The 18,859-nt window shown below is 40.2% G+C and overlaps 1 long non-coding RNA gene across 1 annotated transcript in view; it reads right to left on the reverse strand.

Moving 5' to 3' along the window:
* The window catches only part of LOC124158866, a 43,201-nt gene that overhangs the window by 4,947 nt on the left and 19,395 nt on the right, over window positions 1-18,859 (reverse strand). The window lies entirely within an intron of this gene.

Here is an 18,859-nt window from a genome sequence, read left to right on the forward strand (position 1 = left end):
CTGGTTTTGATAGATTTTCCGGTCTGTCCAATGTAACAATTACCATAGGAGCATTGCACTTGATACACTCCCTCGGATAGTAAGCGTGAGATCTTGTCCCACCTGAGATCCAACCAATCAGAACCGACCTCTGATCCCCAAAGTACCTATATTAGACGGCAAAATGTTTGCATCGCTACTTCAGACCTGAAGATGCCAGCAGGGTGGCTGGAGAAACTGTGGTCACCGATGGACTACTCATCGCGGAGGAACGCCCAGATTCATTTTCTTAGCCATTAATTAGCCATCGTTACAATGTTAACATTGAAGGTGAAGGAGAAAACAAATTGCAAGGGTTGAATACAGTAAAGATGTTATCAGCCAATCACCTGAATTGAATACGTGCACGTAAGAGGAGGCAATCGACGGAGGTGGGGAGGAAAAAAAAAGCCACGGAAGGCTATCACGGCGAGGTGACAGTAAGAGGCAGCGACTCCCCGCACAGTGACCTCCGGCCCACTGATGCACACACGTTGCTCTTTACGGGTTTTATTCCGGACGAAGTTTAGCTTGAGCAGAACTAAAAGAAGAGGAGCCCGATTGCGAGGGAGTCATCGTCCAAAAAATGGAGGACAATTATTACACATTATTTCGTCAAGGATTTGTCTATGTCAAACAGGACGGTCATAATCGGAAATATAATGGAGAACGATCAAAAACCTTCCTGGATTCAAAAATAAATGTAGTGAGAAGAGCCTTTGAAGAGAGATAAGGTAGAGACATTGTGCGTGTTTCGAAAAAATACACAATATGGGGCAGGAGGTTTATGAAACTTAAAGTTGCAAAGGAGTTATGACTCAATGGAATCGGAAAAGAACTTCTATTTCTAAAAAGGGACTACACAGTAAAACAGGACGCGGAATGTTAGGAAGAATGGTAAGGTTAAAAATGAAATGAACAAGAATTTCATCTTAACGATATTAGAACGAACGCAAATCCTAAATCAACTGAAGACACCTCTAGGAATACCTTTATTCCTTCTTTATCTCCAAGAAAACTCTGAGGAAATAACATACATTTGTATTTGGGACCTTGAGCTAAGGTGGATTTCCTTAGAAATTCCATCTTATCGAGAGGGAAAACATTAGCCAAAATCTCTTTTTCACGCCATCAAGAAAGGAAATATCATGAAATTGCCACAATGAGCGGCAAAAATGAACTTCCAAGAACTAGTTCCGCGGAGAGAACAGAGACTTGCAAGACGCAGGAAATGCGTTGGAAGGCTCGCTGATAACGATAGCGGGAGATAGCAAAATGTATGGTGGTCACTCACAACCACGCCTCAAACGCTTGGATTGAGCAGAACGTGCAAGAAATCATGCCTAACGAAGAGCAAATATCAAGCAATTTGCAAAGTATAGGTTAACGTACTTAGGTCACCGCAGTGGAATTGTTCCATCTTCTATTAGTGAATAAAATAAAATATCAACTTTTCGGAAAAATTTTGCAGCTTCAAAGCGTTAACGTGATCGTTGTGTAGAGTGGTATGATTGAAGTAGAAAACTGCATAAAATTTACCACTGCATGAATAATTCCCAAAGACTAACGATCGAAAATGGCACATAAAGTATCGAGCATAAATTTCAGGAGTTTTAGAGACTGGAAGGTTGAAATGCACACCAATGTTAGTAGTTTCACAACAAGCATCTCCAATAACAAGTTAAGAATATAGTGTCGAGAGCATTTACTGAGAGTAATATTTTCAAAAATTGCTCGTGAATTACTTCAAAAATAAAGATTGATTGAGGTTGATTTAGGTACCAAAACTCTTATTGATTGACGGAAGTCATTTTCATACAGACGCAATTAGCATATAAATTATGACCCTTATTTATCAGTATTTTAGCAAGCTTTCGCATCATTATCCATTCATTTCTCATCTCAGAAAATTTTTCTGAAATAAATGATAAGGTTTACACAGTAAAATTTTTTTCTCAGTCTTAGTACCTCTTAGTAGTCTTTCGATTAACACGCATCACGGGCAAGCGCCACATATTTTTACATTTTTATGCAATTTCATTTTATTAAGACAATTTATTCTATAATTCTTTCGCATCACCGCATCTATATTATGAGCTTATTCCTACCACCACAAACTAACCGAGCAGGTAGCTGTTTCCCATTATGGCCTTTTGACGATGCTAGAAATAATCCAAAATGTAGCATAATTGCCAGTAATTTACGTGCAATAAACATTTTTTTAAATTGGATCTTTTTCATTTACATGATCGCCGTCCCATTTCCAGCACAGCATTTAGAGGACAATGCATTATCTAAAATTTGCAATGTGATCATATCTACGCGCATTATCTTCATTATAATTACTGTTTCAATGCCTCACACGATGCGCTGGTCACTGCATTTCTGGGTCGTGTCCTTCCGTATAATGTCTGCCTCGTTGCTCCGGTCGCCACGGAAAGGACAGCGACGATAATTTCCAAATCATTTTGGTCACGCTCCGAGCTCAAAAACTCTATTAGAAGAAAAAAATTCTCGAGACAAAAAAGACGAAGGCATTTGGTTCCGCCAAATTATCGCTTCTGAGCCGAAAAATTGTCTTCCCAAACTAAGCATCACCTATCAAAGGCACCAAATGTTAACGAGTCACAGGCAGTCGACCGCGAGGATTTAGCCACTAATCCAATCCACCTGCTCTGTTCACCTGAAAGCGCTGTACAAGCTAAAAATATGATTTTCGTAGCACGATAACCGGGCCAAAAGGCTGAAAGAAAATACGTCTTTATACTTACGCCCCAGATTCATTCTTCAAAGGGCAAGGGGCAAAGGTGCTTGTTAGAAAACATACGAACGGTTCGCGGAAGAAATCCACTTCAGTACTAGCTACACGATTCCTTTTTCAGAAAACATGCGTTGCATGAAAGAAAACGGTAATTTGCATCATATTGAAATGATAAAGCAAAAAAATTATTTTCAATGAAGAATAAGATATCTTGCAGCAACACTTCGATATCCTGAAAGGATAATAAAGGTAAGAATAGGATTTTTTAATATCTAGTATAGTTGCCAATGAAACAGCCCCGCCAGGGAAATGAATGTGTTTTTCTCCATTTACGACTATACCAACGAATGTATGAATATTAAAAAGAAATTCTCTTGCAGGCACTTGTATACCGAGTATAGGAGTGATTCTTCGCATATTGGTGTGGCACACGAATTAAAAACTCAAAGAATCTTGGTATCAGGGATGAATTAAATCCACCCCTGATTTTCAAGTTCACTCTATTTATTCTCTTCAGTACATTTAAAAAAATTTTGCTCCACAGTTGAAATGAAAATCTTTTGAAGTTACTAATATATTGAATATTTAGTCTTGACACTTAATATTTTCTTGTTCACTCTCCAATATCTCCAATTCTCCGCCATTATTACGGAATAAATATTCACCTCATACCAATATTTTTGTTTTGCGAGAAACCCTGAAATGTTCTTTTAACGTACGAAATTCCAGACTTCAAGAGAGTTAGTGTGACCGCGATTCATATACATATATAGCCAACTTCCAGCATAAATCTTCTGACGCAGAAAAATAATAACTATAATAACCTGAAGTGCTACAACCAAGTTACATTCATTAATATAAAACCGACCAGCTTTTTTATCTGAATACAGTGATAATCATTTTCCTTCGAACCCCACAATGATTTTGAAAAGTCCCAACACACAAGCCACGGAACCCCCCCATCTCGAAGGAATATCATGAAAGTTTCGCCTTGACGCCGTGAATGGGACAGAGGGGTCCACGATTGAAACAAGCTAACGAGGAATACGACCACTTAGGCCCACCTCAATCCCAATTGATAGCTTGTTTCCACGACTCATTTTCAGACCCGTCGTAAACTGAGAATCACGTTTGCTTAGCCTACTTTAGGTTTCCTTTCGGGGACAAAAGAGGCAGTTTACGCGATAAACATTACTGTCGGAAGAGGAAATAGATTACGGCTCCGAGGTTTCACGAACAGCCATACGACGGTTAAGTTCCAACTGAGTTGGAACAGGGAAGGGTGGATATATCTTTGGTTAAGATTTTTCTGGGGTGATACGTCGCGACTAGAATCCTACATAAACACCAGACGACAATATTCCTAATACACCCCAATCACTAACGGCATTTTGTCCACAAACGACGAAACGGAAAGCTCTCTCTGCCGACATAAATTCGAAATTTGCAGCAAATGATTATTTCAGCAAATAGGTATTTACAGTATTTTCTCTTGAATACGGGACGTGATTTTTTTCAGAAAAAAGTTCTTCCGTGGAAATTACGGAACCACATACTCTTACCAATTGGAAATTGAAATAGGGGATAACTTCAAAATATATTTTGAAGACAATTTAAGAAATTTAATTGATTTTCCCCAGATTATCTATTTGAGGCAAGGTTTATCCCGTCTCCGTGCCAAAATTCTCAGTTACTCCGACGGAACTTGATTACGCCGAGGCGCAATCCACCCTTCTCTATCACGCACCCTCGCAGGGCCATATATGCTTTCCCGAGATTGGAAAGTGATCAAGTTTAATATTTGATTGATATAAATGTAAGCCACGTATAAAATATTCTTTAGACAGAAGCACAGATTTACCTTTTGCAAATATTCTATCAAAAATTGGCTGTATAGTCTATTTTTCAGTTTGGACTAATGTAAGACAATAACAGATAGTGTCTGCATCGGTGTCTTCTGGCGGCGCGTCCAACACCCTTAAGTGCCCACCGCTTTCCACTTCCAGAATTATAGAGAGCTGGGGAGGGTTTCCGATCATCCTACAGTTTCAAGCATCCCGAGACGATACTCGGGCATGGCCGAGGGGAGTAAAGACGCCGACTAAAACCGCAATGCGAAAAAAATGACAACGGATAGAGTGGCCAGCTGAGTGCGGCCAGAAGCCAAGGGAAACAGTCTGCTCACCATTCCAAAGGCACGACTAATGAACGCCCCCCTCCGCGCGCCCATGGGAGTCGCGCGGCCTAACGGCATTCTGACGGCCGGCCGATGCCTCAGTGACGGTGGAGGGCACGGCAATTAGCCGTGAGTCAGAAGATTCACTCAGCGAACAGTCTCGAGTTGAGGAAACGACGAAAATGTGAGAACCTTGGCGGAGGGAGGGGGGAAGCCAGGGTGCTAGACGTCTTCAGTTACTAGTAACTTACTAGGCCAAGACTGAGGCTTACCCGAGTTCCCTCCAAGATCACCTCGTTCGCGAGCGACAATAGCAAATATATCAATCTGCAGAATTCGACGCAATAAAAACGGTAATACAATTTCAACTTCAATGAAATGCAACAGAGATTTAAAATGAAAAGACGATATTTACAAGCAAGGACGCACAATTTTTTGCATTTGGCATAAAGAATGGTCAAATCAACTGAAAATTTAGTCTAGCAATCAGAAAACTCCTCAACTTTTCAAATTACGGACTACGGAATTCAAAGAGTCACTGAAGAAATATCATTCCCAATTAATACTGCCTCTGAGTAGTCACATTTTCGATTGATTTGTGACAGGGCATCACATTCCCGCCAAAATATTTTTTACAGAGTTTTCTCTCCAACATAAGGTTAGCGTTTCCATACTTCCAGGTGATTCTTCAGAAAGCATAACGAAATATTTTGGGTAAATTCAAATATATCTATTGGCCAGGTTTTCTGACAAGAGAAATTACTTATCACGGTAGTAGAGAGATATTTTAGGATGATATCGTTTGAAAGAGTTCACTTATGCAGTGTAAATTTCCGCGAGAGATATTATTCCCTACACTCCTGCCGGTAGTGGCTTTGTCAAGTGGTGTCAATTCAATTTCAAACAGAAAACAGTAACAATATTTGTGATTTAGGGAAGCTAACGGGCTTCGAGAGAGTATAGGTGTCTCCTACTGAGAATGTAACAATTTTAATCGCATACCTACATTTGATAGTGTCGGAGTATCCATATATGTACCTCGACAGGAACTCGAGGGTCCACTGATGTGCTTGGAGCACTAGGCAAGGTACTTGAATGCTCTTCATATAAACTATTTAGGTAATGATATCAATAAAAAGAATAATTGTATTGTCCTTGGAATTTTACATCCATTGTTAACCATTCGCATAAATGTTTCAATAAATCGCAGGGTACTCAATTTTCCACACGAATACCTTGGACGCCATAAACCCGAGAAACCGTGCTCCATCCGTCGAGATTAAAGTTCACTAAGTCATACAAGATCAGTAATGGCACGTATCAGGAGTACTCATCTGGTTATTTATGCCGGCCTATTCGAGCAGCAAAACGGATTCATAAGTATTCGATTTCATGGCTGGGTGCTATAAGTACCATCACTGAACTGAATATCTGTACCCTAGTGAATACATTTAGATCATTCATGGATCGTAGTCTCCCAGCATTCGAATCGTATCCAGAGTGACGACGTTACGGCGAGCACGGCCCATCGTCCCCCCCACCTCCTTTAGGGGAACCCAACCATTTGGGTCACCATTACCGCCTTTGGCCCGCCCACCTGGGACATCAGGTTGGACGATTAAATGAGAGGGATTTGGGTGAAGGCTGCCCACGAGAGGGGAGGCTGCTCGAAAAAAATTTTTTGCGAATCAAAAAAAATTACTTGACGGCTATTAGATCATCGAGAGCCTCCCGGCGGATCACGGTCGAGGATACCGACTCGAGGGATTCTCGTTTATCTGCATACAGTCTGGCCAACCTTCTGGAAAACAGATTTTTTTCCATTTTCGCTATGCTAAAAGAGAAAATCTTTGGAATTACACAGTCCATAGATTATGATGCAACATGATGCCGTGAGCAACCTGAGAACTTCCGTAGATGCATAATCATCGAGGCACTTCTGTATCGAGATAAATTCAAACCCGAAAGACAGCACCAGCCCTGCCTACTTCCACAACATTAATGGGACTAATAAAATAGTTATTTATCACTACCATGGTTACAGAAAGACTAGTAAATGAGGATTTTAAACATTTTTGAGGGAATAATTTTTCTCCATGGCAATGTGTCAAGTAGAACATGGGTAGATCGCACATAATGGGAAAGTGTTCCACCCGAAAATTGAAGGAACGAGAATAAGAGGTAAGGTATACGTTTAACAGAGCTAAAAATAAAAGCTAATTTGATCATTGTTGCAGAAAAATTGAGTCCTTAACGTAATTAGTTCCATCGTTCACGCTTGTCTGAGGATTTACGAATGGAAACGGCACTTCAGTAACAGCCGAGCTTCAAGCGAAATTCTTACGGACCTCAGTGTCAGATCTTTACTTCCCCAAATTTCCACTGTCATTTCATACTGCGCACGATAATGGAACAAGTGTGTGCGAATGCCTTATTAGATACGATTCAGAACAAACAACTAGGCGACTATAGAATGGTAAATATCGATAAGGTCCACTTTATTGGCGAAATTTGATATTTGACGTATTTATACTCCCGCATTGAACATGCAGCAAGGGGATTCTATCTCACTTCTGATTATTGACGCAGGCGTTCATTGGAAAGAAATTAATAAATTTTGAATAAGCTGAGATGAATGAGAGAAAAGCACGACATACATTAGAAATATTAAAGTACACAATAAATATTCTTTCAAGATACTTGAAAACAAGAAGCATTAATCCTTATCCAATTAAATTCTATTCGTTGTATTACGAACACACAACAAAAAAGGGCAATTAAGGGGTACGTGTTACCCCCCCGAAGAGTGAGATGATGGTAAAAACTGAATTAAAAATTAATTAGGCAGACCGAAAGAACAAAGACGAACGTAAGAGAGTAAGGGCTGATGAATATACTTACAAAATTTTATTATTTCATTGATTTAAACAATTTTTACATTCGAAACATCTCACATGATGAAACACGAGAATGAAAATTTTCCAAAAAATATACTTTATTATGACGAGGCTTTCAAGCACATCATCACCATCATGCTACTAATTTTTTTCTCTCTACTAATTTTTGGAGGGAAGTAGCCATTTCTGCACTTAATTTACCCGAAGTTCCATTCCATCACGCTCAATTAATAAAAATAGTAAATTTATCATTCCAAATGTCTAAAATTTACAAATTTGGATACAAAAAATTCCGGAGCCGGAAAAAAGTACCTCCTTTAAGTGGTTAACACCACTATGGAATTCACCACCACACATATGTATGGAATAACACCAATTCTTTTCTTCTCGTGCTTAATACGAGTCAATGGGAAATCTCAGGCGCAAATCCCTGGCCACCGACCGGAAGAAGCGGTGGATGAACGCCGAAAGAGGCACCGGTCCTCCTACCTCACTGACCGCGACGAAGGGAACGGTATTGTGCCTACGTGCTGCCCCCCAAAAGAAGGCCCCCCGCCAAACGCAACCCTCCCGCTATCGCCTAATCACGAGGTGCCCCCTTCGATAGCGATGTGCTCACCATGACGCCCGCGGAGGAATCTGCGAAGCGCCAGAAATCGCCAGCCGACGGGTGACCCACACACTGACGCAGAGAGAACACCGCATTCCTGCACACGCTTGATCCCGGCACACGGAAAAAACTCACCAAGAATCCGCTATGAATTTCAATTGTTCGAAGGAGGATTATTTTAAATCCACACACTCAGCGTTTAAAACTGAGGGTTGATTCGGGTAGGTGAGAGTAGAACTTCGTTCCAGACTAAGCGACAGGCGAGTAAATAACGCACATTCATGAAAGGGGGGGGCTCTCATTAGACATTACAGATTTATTCGAATTGACACGACCGCTTTTAAGTCTAATCGCTACGAGAAGAACCATCGGTATAGTCGAGTGTTAAGATCTTCAATCACACTCAGTAATTCATAACGAAGGTTGATATGAATAGGCGACACGTGATCTCATCCCTAATTGAACCACGGACGTGAATATATCAAACATTCAGGTCGGGGAGGTTAGTTTCTTTGCTGAGGACACCACGTGTTGCGAGGATTTTTGTTTAAAAGGAATCGCCCGGATTATAACCCAGGACTCTTCGACCAATATCCCTGCGTCCTACCCTCTGGGACTCTTGACTCTCTCCTGCAAGTTGATTTAATGCCGTTGATATATTTTATAAGTACCGGTACGGGTGGCGGCCACGGTTAGGGGTAGACCTTATTTATTATAATTATAGGGTCACAGGCTCGAAACCCGTCTGAGTCGGTTTTGTCCCATTTATGGTACTTACTGGCATATTTTAAATTCTGTAGCATAAGAGGTTGAAAAAGGGTACGGGTATACGTTCCAAAAATATAGTAGAAATGACAAGTTTAAAAAATCAACCACTAATATCGCCTGCTGATTACTTGAAAACAATCTGATAAGCACATCTCCAAAATTCTGTCCCAATGTATCGATCCATAAAAAAATAATATTATATATCTCACATCAAAGAACTAACAGGATAAGATGATTCAAAGAAATAGACCTCAATTCACTACCTGCACTTGCACAGTACAAACCAAGAAACCTTTACTCGTATTTTCAGGGTACCGAGTGATTTTCAGCTAGCGAGGTCGTTAATCAGCTAATAAAAAAAAACTTCCCTTGATAAGAAAAAATAAAATACGAAAGTCAAACGACCAGCATGAACCAGAGATTATGTTACGTAGAGACAAAAAAACTTGTTTAACTAATACAGATTTTTCTCGAAGGCATTGCTATGAATCATTTCTCTTCGTAAATATATGCACATCAATTTTTTATTTCAAAGATAGGTTGTGCCCAAATGAAAATGCGACACGCGTAAAAAACCAACGTCAGCAGCAAAATAAGCTTGATAACTTCTGCAGTAACTAAGAAATCATTTGAATAGCAAATGTGTAAACAGCGAAGTCAATGCTAAGTGTTGCATTAAAATGTGATCAATTTTCTGATGGCTCAGTTGTTTTGCTTGAAAGGGAATTCTTCAAATACTTACCAAGTCAACTCCATTTAAGACTTTGATTACAACTGCTAGTTAATGAGTGTTTTCACGTTCGAGCTTAAAAAATATCAGGACAAAATCATCATAATTACATACGTTATATGCAACTAATTCTAGTCTTGAAGATGATATGGAAATATAATTTACGCATAAAAATTGAACGCTAACACTTTTTAATTAAAGACGACTGAACGACTTCAGTTTTACAACTTGAGACAATACAAAGAGAATAAGGAATGGAGGGGATGGAGCCTGTAAACACTACTGGAAAAAATAGCTTGGCCAACTACAACTCAAAATCAACTTTTATATAGTTTTATAGAACATGCCATTTTGCCTCCTTCTTTCGATGGCATGTGATACAGATTTTCCACTATCCTCAGTATGAAGGAAATTATAAAAGCAGGAATCCAGGAAGGATACACGTACGTGCTGCAGAATACAAAATCCTTGAAATACTTGCAAGAGCCTTGATTTTATATGCGCAGAATTAATTAATGCTATTTGATAGGTTTTTCAAATTGACAATTTACATAAAAGAGCAATGGAAAAATATACATATAATTTACTCTAAGCCTTCTCACCACTAACTGCTGAATTCGATTCCTTGACTAAAAAACACCTATTTCCCTCAACTCCGCTGTAATTAAATCTAAATCTTAACTTGACCGACATCCAAACAGGAAACTAAAGTTACTCAGGAAAAGCAAGTCGGTAAGTCAACCAGAAATCAAACAGGTGTACAACCACTTTTAAGAAGGCCATTGAATACTGGAAATAAAATAGGAATAAGGAATGCCTACCTCCACAATCGGAGGTTAACTTCTACCGCCACCCTCAAAGAATTAGTGACGAACGAACTTTAATAGACACTCACTAATAAAAATACGATCAATCTTCTCCTCTGGAGGATATTTTAGATTAGCTCAAGGTATCTCAGGCGGCTTTGGTAGACTTTACTTTCCAAATGATTTCTTTTGAAGCGCGCCTTCCCGTTTTTCCCATACCAATAAAAACGATTTCTACGCGAATTAAAGCTACAGAAATTCAGGCCTCCCATAGACACCGTACAAATATTACTACATGACTTCCGTAAGACAGAGTCATTCATAGAAGCCCGACATTTTTCGTCAGCTTAAACTGCTACTGTCTTCAGGAAGAAATATGGGTGAAGTTAAATGGACTTATCATCTATTTTGTGAACACCATGTTGATAGTTGAAAACCAAAACAAAATAATTTATCACTGGTTTCGGTAAACTCAAAACCATTTCTAACACTGATGTGCTATTTTCACGTCATACCAGACCAACGCGAAGATAGCACTTCAGCTTTGCCATTATGCCAAGGTCTTCAGGTAACCAACCAGCTGATAGGTTTCAACAAAAACACCGGCCGTACAAAATAAAATCAGAGACAAATAATTAGCCTGAACCTTCAAATATCATCATGAAGAGATTTCTTAATCTCTGAGTAGTGTAAAATGAGCTATAACTCTCAAAAATAATAATAAAACTCAATACTAAAAAAATCAATAAACAATAATAAAACTAATTCACCACCGAACAAATTAGGTGGACGTGTGAGACTTTCCCAAAGAGCAGCTAGGCAAAATGCGAGCCGCGGAGGAAAAATTAAATATCCCACGGAAAATTCCTTTGTGAATTCAAACGAGGTGACACTCAGATTACACATTGTACCGCATTCATGTCTCCAGTCTCTATTGGCATATCGTACTCCAAAACCATCACAAAACGCAAATACTCCTCTCCGCATTTGAGCTCCTCTAAAATTAGCATCCTTTGTGGAGCATGCTATCCCATACAGATCATGTGGAAATATATGTACATACATTTTCTTTTACGCCCTTAGCATTCATCAGTAGCTCCATTTAAACGATCGGGCTTCAAATATCGGACAGCAAAAATGATATCATCACAGACAGCAGAATTATGGCCACCTAAAAAAACCTTGCGCCCTTAACACTACAAAAAAATTGATACTTTCCAAGAAGTAAGAGAATAATGGAACCACGAATATAATTTTAAGGGTAATGTAGCATGACACGGTAGAAAAAAAACAGCCCATTGCAAGATACGTTTTTTCCACGCAACGATCCATGAGTTCCTCATAGGATTTTATCTCGATAGAATCGAGATTGAAAAAATAGTTTGCTCAGTAACAAAAGGTTCCCCTCATGATGGTCATTTCCAGAGAAGCTATTTTGCAGCGCCAAGGACGACTACTATGAAACTTGTTTCACATTTCTGCGGCTTCCCAGCCAAGAGGTGTAACCGTAAAGGTAGTTTATTCAAGCGAACGAGAGACGGAAATTGTGACTTCCATTAAAGCACATTTCTAAAAAAAATTTGGGTTAAAATGCGTTTCGTGGGGCCATGGATCAGGTACTTCCAGGATGAGCGTGGTGCACCCTACGAAGGGTCGCTAATCCGGAACCCTTTCCCAGAAGAGCTCACCCTCGCTGGCCCGTCTCTTCGACCCTCCGAGCAGGGGGCCTCCCTCCCGAAGTGACCGCTCTGACTACAATTTGAAAATCAACCAATCAATCCGATCATCAAAAAATGATTGTTTGCATCGCACTCCTGCCGATCAAGAAATCAAGTACGTCTTTGAACCGCGTTTCTGCGATGAAAAGTTACGATTTTGTTAACTTTGCTAAAAACGTGGCCGCGGACCACTGGAAAATGGCCATTTTAGCAAAGTTAACAAAATCGTTACTTCTCATCGCAGAAGCCCCAGAAGACCCTTCGGAGGGTGTACCACGCTCATCCTGGAAGTACCCGATCCGTGGCCCTAAATCGAAACGCATCCTAACCCAATTTTGGGATGTATTTTTTCATAAAAATACCTCTATTTAGCATGGAAATTTCCTTTCAGGAGTTCACTTCATACCTCAAAACGATGCAGCAACAGGAAGGCAAAAAGATGTGAGTCACGCACCGTTATAAAAACAATTAAAATCGCACGATTGATAGCAGGCAACTAGCTGTCGCACCACATCACTCTTAGATGTCATCTTGATATGACTACAATTCCGGATAGCACGGAAAATTCATTAAGGGATATAAAACGGTGAGCCATACCACTGTCGAAGTATTTGCATAAAACTGATAAGGCTCTAAAGCAATAAAAAGGTGGTGGGGAAGTGAGCGGTTAGAGCTAGCTTAGTATGAAATACCAGAGATGTGGTATCAAGAAATTTAATGATTATCAATGTCCTTTATAGGAGCATATACGCGAAAATTATTACGCAACATAAAATTAAATGATACATTAATACCACCGATTTAAATTTATCATTAAAAAACAACTCACCATTATTTAACAATATAAGATCCACTTTGACTATGAGGGCTCATCAAAAGCGAAAACTACGGTAACAGCCAACTTTTAGGACTGCTCAAACTTTGACCACGGTAAAAAAATAAGAGTTGAAGTATATTATGAACACGCTCTTTACTCTCCCATGATAGCCTAAAAAAGGCTCGATCAGTCGCCACTACATTTCGAATAATCTCCAAAGACACAAAAAGAAATAGCCATTGATGGGTACTAAATTCAATTGCTTACATGGCATTCAATCGTGTCCGCACAGGAGGAGCCGTAAATTCTGACAAAAAGTGCAAAAAAGTAAAATCATAGACGAAAATAAATTTATCACAATCGTCCACTCGTAACACATCAGCGACAGAATATTTCCAATTACGAGCAAAGCCACATCCCGCGCACCATTTGATAAAGAAAGCTTACTGCATTTCAAAATCGACACTTCCGCCACAGCACCACGACAACCATTTTAGCCCGTCATGATTCCATGAATAACATCATATTTTGTCTACACCGGCCGATTACATCACATATACGAATGAATACAAGACTCTGCAGATAAAGACGCCAGCAAACTTATAGGCATGGCGATCTCCGTCATATCTGATAGGCGAGGAAAGAGGACAACGTTCTTGGCATGCTCACGGGGGGGCCCATGTGTAAGGGGCAAAGTGAAGGTAGGTCACACAGCTTCCTTTCGCAATACTGTTCCCATTCTCCCAAAGAAGGCTCATATGAATAGGTTAAAACTATTTGAACTCGAATTCAACCATAAACCTACTAACTGCACCAACACGAAGAGGAAGCTTGCAACTCATTTCACCCCAACTTGAATTGAACACACTACGATTATCCAAACGGAAAAGAACCTCATAATAGGGTGAGGTGATCAGAATCGCCCCTTCATCGCCCTAGTCTAATGACTCCTTAATCACCTGACAAGACTTATTTTCCGATTCCTTTCCAAGATAGCACTTTCGTCGAGCGGAGACAATGACCGAAGGAAGGCGTGGAAGGGGAGAGAGACGCACGCGGTTTTCGATCGCACGAAAGTAGGCGACAAAAGAATAGGCTTGTGTAAATGGAAGTTGGAACACCTACTGACGAGTGTCTTCAAATTCCTCGACAAATTGCTGCGTAGTCATAACCGGCCACATAGGCTTTGCTTCCATCAGGTATATAACATTGCGAATCGAAACAAATAGGCTTGGAGGCGAATCAAATTAAACTGCTAATATTGCAAAGCGGGAAAATTCCACTTAGGAAAAAAAATTACCAGATCTCCCCTCTACCTGCATTCATAATCTGCTCAAGGCAAACGACTTCCTCTACGGATTTTTCGCACGTCAAGTGAACTAGCACATGATTATAAACAGGTGGCTGCATAGTCCGCTGTTATTCCTTGAATAATGCTAATATTGCGTTTAGAGGGAAATTCAGTTGGAGAATAATTTCTTGCCAGGATTGAAGTTAAAAATAACAAATTAAAAACAGTTCAGGGTGAGACAGTTGACACGATTTCCAGATTCTTCGCGGTAGCCCTATGGCCGAGGTGATACAGTGAACCACGTCATCATAAAAGAGCCTGTCTAACTATTTACCCTCAAATTTATGGTGCGTCGTGACGTTAACGAGTGAAAAAAAAACATTTAGCACTTATCAAATTCCCACTAGGGAAAAAAGAGATAATATGAAGGGTATAAATTTCAATTGATACTCATTGACAGAAACAAACGCTTAAAACTAATGCCACTGCCAATGCCGTCTGATACGCAAATGACACAGAGGGCGACAGCAATAATGCCGCTGCAGCACGGCGATAGAGAGATTCGATGGATGGGGGAATAAACTAGGTTTCGGCGAGCCGGCTTTCCGATCTAGCACGGAAAAAAATGCACTTCCTGCAGTCTTAGCGCACGACACCCGCAATTGCCACCACTTCCTGAAGACGTCAGCGGCAATGACCCCGGGCAGCGAGGGGCGGAAATCGCCAACGGCCGCACCACCTCTCACTTCCTTCCTGCCTCGCACACCTTAGCCCCGCGAAGGCTTGTCATACAACGTAACGAACAAGGCCCACGAGCACCTCGCGATCCGCGCTCAACCCCCCACGGGACATTTGCTCGACCTTCCCACCTCAAACGCCGCGAGTTTCAACTGGGTATTTCTTGCAGTCCACTCCATTCTGACCTGTTTACATTGAACACATGAGCACGATGTTTCACATGATTTTCTTATAATGGCACAACCTTGCTTAGGTTACGGAAAAACTAAGGAAATCATTTCAAATGGCTAATAAATGTTTAGAACCCCATCAGCATAAATCGAAAAAAAATACATTAAACCTGGGAAAGCTCGGGTAGATAACTTGGAATTTATCGAAAATTGATGGATATTTATACGCATTAGATGCTATTCTGTATGACTGCATGATTTTTTTCAAGGAAAAGACCTATGAGAGGAAAGTCTCGAGACACTAGCAAAAGTAAAGCCTTGACAGAGGGAGAAAGAGTGCCATCTTAAGGGAGGACATAGCTTGGGAAAGAGGAAAAATTGATACTAAAAATATTTACACTTTAAGCGAATAATTTAACAATTACTTGCGAATTTATGACGGAGAATCTATTTTTCAACCCTTTCTTCCATTTCATTTATAGGCAGAAATGATCAAAATAATCATTTGAGGAGGAACAGTGAATATGGGTAATTCATCACGAGGCAATAAATATTACTTGACTCACGGGAAAGCTAACACGGATCCTTGGAAATATTTTCCGCTTTTGAAAGGTTTTCCTGCAATTAAAGAGGGAAGGTAAGAAAACCTGAGCAATTATTGGAGGGAAAATGAAGGCTGGTTTAGGCTAACCAATGAAGTCAACGTCGGTAAAACAACATTCTTAATTAATTCCTACTACCTCTGCGGAAAAAGCTCAAATGCCAATTCAGGGAGGAAAGGTTGGAAGGCGATATTTGGTGGAACTTGTTGACAGGAAACATAATGAAGATACACTTTTGTATGTTCCACAAGAGTTTTTAATACCGACCCAGGTTTCGGCAGTACACACTGTCATTATCACCTTGATAATGACAGTGTGTACTCTCGTGGAACATACAAAAGTGTATCTTCATTATGTTTCAGGGAGGAAAGATGAAAAAAGGAAAACGCATTTATTCAATAATTAAGTTAATGCTCACTTCATCGAGTAAATTTTCAGAAATAAAAAAGGACTTAAGTCGTAAAAGAATCCCTGGAACTACGCTTATCGAATACCAGGTTCTATTTTCCCTGAGACATCACACATTTCCCACGACTACCCCAACAAGAAGATAACCGCACCGCAGAGATTTTTTACCCTAAGAGGCTTCAACCGGATATTAACCAGAGACTCTTCGCCAGAAAGCCCACTAGCCGACCCACAGGGCTACCAAGCAGCTCCAAATTGTGTAAAGCTATTTCATCATGTCCTCAAATTGATTAGAGCACCGCCAACACACACTACTTCACGTTACAGTAAATGTTTGCTTTCAATACCTACGCTCCTAAGGGAATGCGTTAAAATAATTGATCTGCGATTGATCAATGTGAGCCAAGATTTTTTTTACTATCCTCAGGAACTATTTTTATAATATGTAGTGCAAAACAGGACCTATATCGAAGCGAATCAGCGCATACAATAAATTAATTTACCATTAAAATATCAAAATTGCTCAGCTTCCCAAAATTAAGACTATCCCGTACTCCAAGAAAAAAAACGGTAAAATGCTGATGAGTACATGAACTGCTTTTTTTCGCGTTAATTACATTGGGCATATTCTGGAAAGCAAGGTTTAAGGTAAGTACCTAAATAATTTCCAGATTTCTTAAGTCGCCGTCAATAGTCGTCTATGCTTTCCCTTTTGCATATTCTAGCAGCAAAAAAATGCAAGTAATACATTTCCTTTGGCAAATAGACCATATTACCAAGTAGGTACCATTAACCCTTTTTGCGGTGTTTCCCCATCCCGTGAAGAATAGACGGCAAAGGCTCGCGCCTGATGCGACAACCCAGGCCGACGGACGAATACGCCCCTCGGCGTTGCAGAGTGCCACTTAAGTGGAACGAAATAAAAAGAGCTGAGACCCCCATCCATCCAATGCTGTGACGGACGAAAGTAAGTTGGCACCGACCCCTCTCTGATCTTTTTATCCTCGCTTTACGCGGGCCCGACATACACGATGACGTCACGCAGATTTTTGACCTTTGCTCCCAAACGATGTGACACACAGAATGGGAGGGATCGATCAATATATCCATGCTGCTTATTTTCCAGCCGCTACACACACATACAATGAGAGGTACTACCAGGATAAGTATCACTGGATTGACGATGCGAAATCCTGGACGAAACTAAATACGTGAGGAAATACTACTAAAATGGGAGAAAGTTTGATTCACTGAAACTCAAATGCATTGCCTTTTCAAAATAATTTAACACAACCAAACGCAACCAACTCCCTGTTCCGTGCTGAAACCTATAGCATAGTCTGGCTAAATGATGGCAGACCTACCAGCGGGTAAAGCTTTAGAGATGTGAACTTCACAGATTCGAGGGGTGGGGTACAGTTACTTTTTCTAAGATATCATGCACCCTAAGGATTTTTATTCCGGAAAGTTTCACCCATCATTGAACTTGAAACCCTTCGATCAGTATCCCTAATCACTAATCACAATATCACCACTATCCCGAAAATAAGTCATCCACGAACGAAATACAGAGACTTCACCACATAACAATAATCGGCCAGTAGTTAATAAAAAAAAACTAGGAAGTTACTAGATAGGAGTCAATTTTTTAACGGCAAAACACACTTCTCGAACTTTCGGCCAAAATCGAAAGGCGATCGAAGTAAAGCAACATATCTTCGATCACCCAAGTACTCAATCGTACCACTCCTTATGACGCCAAGCGAATGAGCGAATATTCGCTGATTCAATGAGGAGAATTACGCTAGACCGACTGCGGAGAACTCCAAGGAAATCGTATACTTTTTCATATTTTTAAAGGCCTCCTTGGTCCCGAAAAAACGTGAATTGATGCCATTTCCATGCCAAAAACAAAGTTAACCTTGCGTCATTGCGAACTATTAAAGCGCGGAAGGCCAAGGTCCTGGGAACCCCTAATTGATGTATCACCACGTCCTTGTCACCCATCATGAGTAAAACATGAGTCCTCGGGTTGAACTCGATCAAGAGAATTGTTTCTAATCGAAAACAGTTCAGATAAGCGATATCACCGTATAACTAAATGAAGTTAATAAATAAAGCACGGTAAGTAGATTATGCATAACACCTTTAAATCCAGAAATGATATTAATTACAATATGTGGATGTGCGCAAGTTCATATACCTGGCGACTTCTCCATTACTATAGGATCTAAAACTATTTTGCACAAATATTCAAGTACTGACTAATCCTTACCCCTGCCTTTTCTTAGCTGTGCAACAACCATTTCTGGCACGAAGAGGGCTGGCATTAAATTGAGTTTAATGTTT

This window comes from Ischnura elegans, chromosome 1 (assembly GCF_921293095.1).
Source record: "Ischnura elegans chromosome 1, ioIscEleg1.1, whole genome shotgun sequence".
Taxonomy (NCBI): domain Eukaryota; kingdom Metazoa; phylum Arthropoda; class Insecta; order Odonata; family Coenagrionidae; genus Ischnura; species Ischnura elegans.